Consider the following 4,736-nt stretch of genomic DNA (forward strand, 5'->3'; position numbering starts at 1 on the left):
GACTATATCGTCCTTCATTTTGGATCCAGGTGACATGGCGAGCCAGGGGTCCGAATGTGCCTGTGTTGTCTCCTTGGATCCTCACTGGCCCCTGTGCACTGAACTCTGCCAATTAGTCTATTAAATGGTTCCTTAATGAGCCCTGCCCCAGCAGCATTGGAGGAGGCCTGGACATTTAGAAGGCCATAGCAGGGAGAACGTATGCTGCCTTCAGGGTAATGCCTCATTACAGCTCAAAGGGGGGCGGGCAGCACAGAAACTAGAATTAGCAACGGAAAGCAGAAGTTATAGTACTGTATAGCAGTGGCTTAAACCTCTAGGTCCCTGGCCTGAGATGGTGAGTTGACACCAATTTAGTCAGCTCTTAAGTGTTAACTAGAATGCAAGTCTTCCTCCAAGGAGGGAGGGTCATATCTTGCTGGTTAAGAAACCATTTAATATCTGCTTTATCCTCTGCTTCTCGATCTGACTGTTCACAGGTTGATTAAAAATAACCTGGAGTATACAGTACTTTCAGGAAGTATACACACCCCTTAACTTACTCCACATTTTGTTGGTACAGCCTGAATTCAAAATTGATTAAATATATAATTTTTTCTCACCCATGACTACATGGAACTATATTCCACATCAAGTAGCTGATGCAAGCAGTAAACTTTTTTTTTAAATAATTAAAATATAAAAATACACCTTATGGAAAGCAGGGACTGTGAAGCAACACAAACATAGACACATGCATACACACACACGATAACATACACATGGATTTTGTGTTGTAGATATGTGGTAGTGGATTAGGGGCCTGAGGGCACACAGTTAGTGTGTTGTGAAATCTGTTATGAATGTATTGTAATGTTTTTAAAATTGTACAACTGCCTTAATTTTGCTTTACCCCAGGAAGAGGCTAATGGGGATCCATAATATACACAATGCCCCATTATGACAAAGTGAAAAAATATCTTTATACATTTTTGCAAATTTATTGAAAATGATATCCAGAAATATCTAATTTACAAACAGGACCAGTCAAAAGTTTGGACACCTACTTATTCAAGAGTTTTACTTTATGAATATTTTATTTTGGAATATTTTCTACGTTTCTAGAATAATAGTAAAGACATCAAAACTATTAAATAACACATATGGAATTATGTAGTGACCAAAAAAAGTGTTAAACAAATCAAAATATATTTTAGATAATGGCTGATTTTCCTTCACTCTGCGGTCCAACTCATCCCAAACCATCTCAATTGGGTTGAGGTCAGGTGATTGTGGAGGCCAGGTCATCTGATGCAGCACTCCATCACTCTCCTTCTTGGTCAAATAGCCCTTACACAGCCTGGAGGTGTATTGGGTCATTGTCCTGTTGAAAAACAAATGATAGTCCCACTAAGCGCAAACCAAATGGTATGGCGTATCGCTGCAGAATGCTGTGGTAGCCATGCTGGTTAAGTGTGTCTTGAATTCTAAATAAATCACTGACTGTGTCACCAGCAAAGCACCATCACACCACCTCCTCCATGCTTCACGGTGGGAACCACACATGCGGAGATCATCCGTTCACCTACACTGCGTCTCACAAAGACACGGCGGTTGGATAAAAAATCTCAAATTTGGACTCGTCAGACCAAAGGACAGATTTCCACCTGTCAAATTTCCATTGCTCATGTTTTATGGCCCAAGCAAGTCTCCTTATTGGTGTCCTTTAGTAGTGGTTTCTTTGCAGCAATTCGACTATGAAAGTCTCATTCACGCAATCTCTTCTGAACAGTTGATGTTGAGATGTGTCTGTTAGTTACTTGAACTCGGGCTGCAATTTCTGAGGCTGTTAACTCACATGGGAGGTAACTCAGGGTCTTCCTTTCCTGTGGCGGTCCTCAGAGCCAGTTTCATCATAGCGCTTGATGGTTTTTGCAACTGCACTTGACGAAACTTTCAAAGTTATTGAATTTTCCGCATTGACTGACCTTCATGTCTTAAAGTAATGATGGACTGTCATTTATCTTTGCTTATTTGAGCTGTTTTTTGCCATAATATGAACTTGGTCTTTTACAAAGTAGGGCTATGCTCTGTATACCACCCCTACTTTGTCACAACACAACTGAATGTCTCAAACGCATTAAGAAGGAAAGAAATTCCACAAATTAACAAGGAACACCTGTTCATTGAAATGCATTCCAGTTGACTACCTCATGAAGCTGGCTGACAGAGCACCAAGAGTGTGCAAAGCTGTCATCAAGGCAAAGGGTGGCTACTTTGAAGAATCTCAAATATAAAATATATTTTGATTTGTTTAACACTTTTTTGGTTACCACATGATTCCATATGTGTAATTTCATAGTTTTGATGTCTTCACTATTATTCTACCATGTAGAAAATAGTGAAAATAAATAAAAACCTTTGAAATGAGTAGGTGTGTCCAAACTTTTGACTGGTACTCTATGTGTTCACACCCCTGACTTACAGCTGCTAGTCTTTCTGGGTAAGTCTCTAAGAGCTTTGCACACCTGGATTGTGCAACATTTTCCCATTATTCTTTTCAAAATGGTTCAAGCTCTGTCAAATCGGTTGTTGTTCATTGGTAGAGAACGATTTTCAAGTCTCGCCATAGATTTTAAGTCAACTTTAACTTGGCCACAGAAACATTCACGGTGTTCTTGGTAAGCAACTCCTGTGTAGATTTGAACTGGGTTTGGGAAACCTTAGGATAGACCATCTAAAGCAGGGCTCTCCAACTCTGTTCCTGGAAAGCTACCCTCCTAAAGGTTTACATCAGGGCCTCCAACCCTGTTGAAATGAAAACCTACAGGAGGGTTGCTGTCCAGGAACAGGTTTGGAGAGCCCTGGTGTAAACCTACAGGAGGGTAGCTCTTGAGGAACAGGGTTGGAGAGCCCTGGTGTAAACCTACAGGATGGTAGCTCTTCAGTAACACGGTTGGAGAGCCCTGGTGTAAACCTACAGGAGGATAGTTCTTCAGGAACAGGGTTGGAGGGCTCTGGTGTAAACCTACAGGAGGGTAGTCTTTCAGGAAACAGGGTTGGAGGGCCCGGTGTAAACTACAGGAGGTAGTTCTTTCAGGTAGAACAGGGTTGGTGTAAGCTTCTGGTGTATAAACCTACAGGAGGGTAGCTCTTCAGGAAACAGGGTTGGAGGGCCCTGGTGTAAACCTACAGAGTAGTTCTTCACATTGGAACAGGGAGCGAGGGCCTGGTGTAAACCTACAGGAGGGTAGTTCTTGCAGGAACAGTGGTTGGAGGGCTTGGTGTAAACTACAGGAGGGTAGTCTTCAGGAACAGGTTGGGGGCCCTGGTGTAAACCTACAGGAGGTAGTTCTTCAGGAACAGGGTTGGAGGGTCCTGGTGTAAACCTAAGGAGGGTAGTTCTCAGGAACAGGGTTTGGAGGGGCCCTGATAAACCTACAGGAGGGTAGTTCTTCAGGAACAGGGTTGGAGGGCCTGGTGTAAACCTACAGGAGGAGTTTTCTTCAGAAGAACAGGTTGGAGGGCCTGGTTGTAACCTACAGGAGGGTTAGTTCGTTCAGGAACAGGTGTTGCAGGGTCTGGTGTAAAACTAACAGGAGGGTAGTTCTTCAGGAAAGGGTTAGAGGTCTCTGATCTAGATATGTTTACAAGTTCAAACCTTTGTACTTAGATATAGTCGCCATGCCCCCCCCCCCCCCCCCCCTGTTACAATGTTACTCCAGGAACCTAGCTTGGCAATATAGACCGATAGGCAAACATACGCTACGCAATTGCAACACACAACACACCCATAGTGAGTCATTAGCTGTGTTTGTGCTCCCTCCCTCTTTCATTATGCACTGGTCAACTGCTGAATTCTGATGGCTTCAATCAACAATGCTCACAGTACAATAATAACTCCCATATTCAAGAGGAGCCTCTGAGCAGTGTGTGTGTGTGTGTTGGTGTGTGTGTGTGTGTGTGTGTGTGTGTTGTTGTGTGTGTGTGTGTGTGTGTGTGTGTGTGTGTGTGTGTGTGTGTGTGGTGTGTGTTGTGTTGTGTGGTGTGAATGATGGGCTTCTTATTTTAATACTTTTAAGTCTTTATATTAATATATATTACATTTTAGGAACAAATTAAGTGAAAGCAAATTGAGAAGCTTATCATTTCCATAATGCCCCCAGCGCATCTTTGGGGCGCAGAAAAACTAACACCTGGTTAACCATTTGGTTGATAATCCAAGTCCATAGACATTACAGTGATAGCTAGGTCTTTCACACACACTTTTTCAAGCTGGTAACAACTATGTCGAAGGGGGACACCATTGTAAACAAGTGCTGGAAAGGCAACTCACCTATACAGCTATCGCTCAATATCTGACCAATGGAGGCTTGGTGGTAATGAGGATCATTCATGTAGGCTGGTTGGCCAGAGGATGGGAATCGGAGAAAGGCTGGTTGGTCAGAAGTCAGGATGGGAAGGAAGGCTGGTGGTCAGAGGATGGAAATGAGTGGCGGGTTGGCAGAGGATGGGAAGGAGGCTGGTTGGTCAGAGGATGGGAAGGAGGCTGGTTGCCAGAATAGGATTGGGGAAGGAGGCTGGTTGGTCAGAGGATGGGAAGGAGGCTGGTTGGTCAGAGGATGGGAAGGAGGCTGGTTGGCCAGAGGATGGGAATGGGGCTGGCCGGCGAGTGAGGCAGGCACGCCCAGTGCTCTCTCTGGGAGAATTTATGGCTGTGTGAATGAATGCAGGCCTTGAAGGTTCCCTGGGGGCAG

The sequence above is a fragment of the Salvelinus sp. IW2-2015 genome, linkage group LG26 (assembly GCF_002910315.2).
Source record: "Salvelinus sp. IW2-2015 linkage group LG26, ASM291031v2, whole genome shotgun sequence".
Lineage (NCBI taxonomy): Eukaryota > Metazoa > Chordata > Actinopteri > Salmoniformes > Salmonidae > Salvelinus > Salvelinus sp. IW2-2015.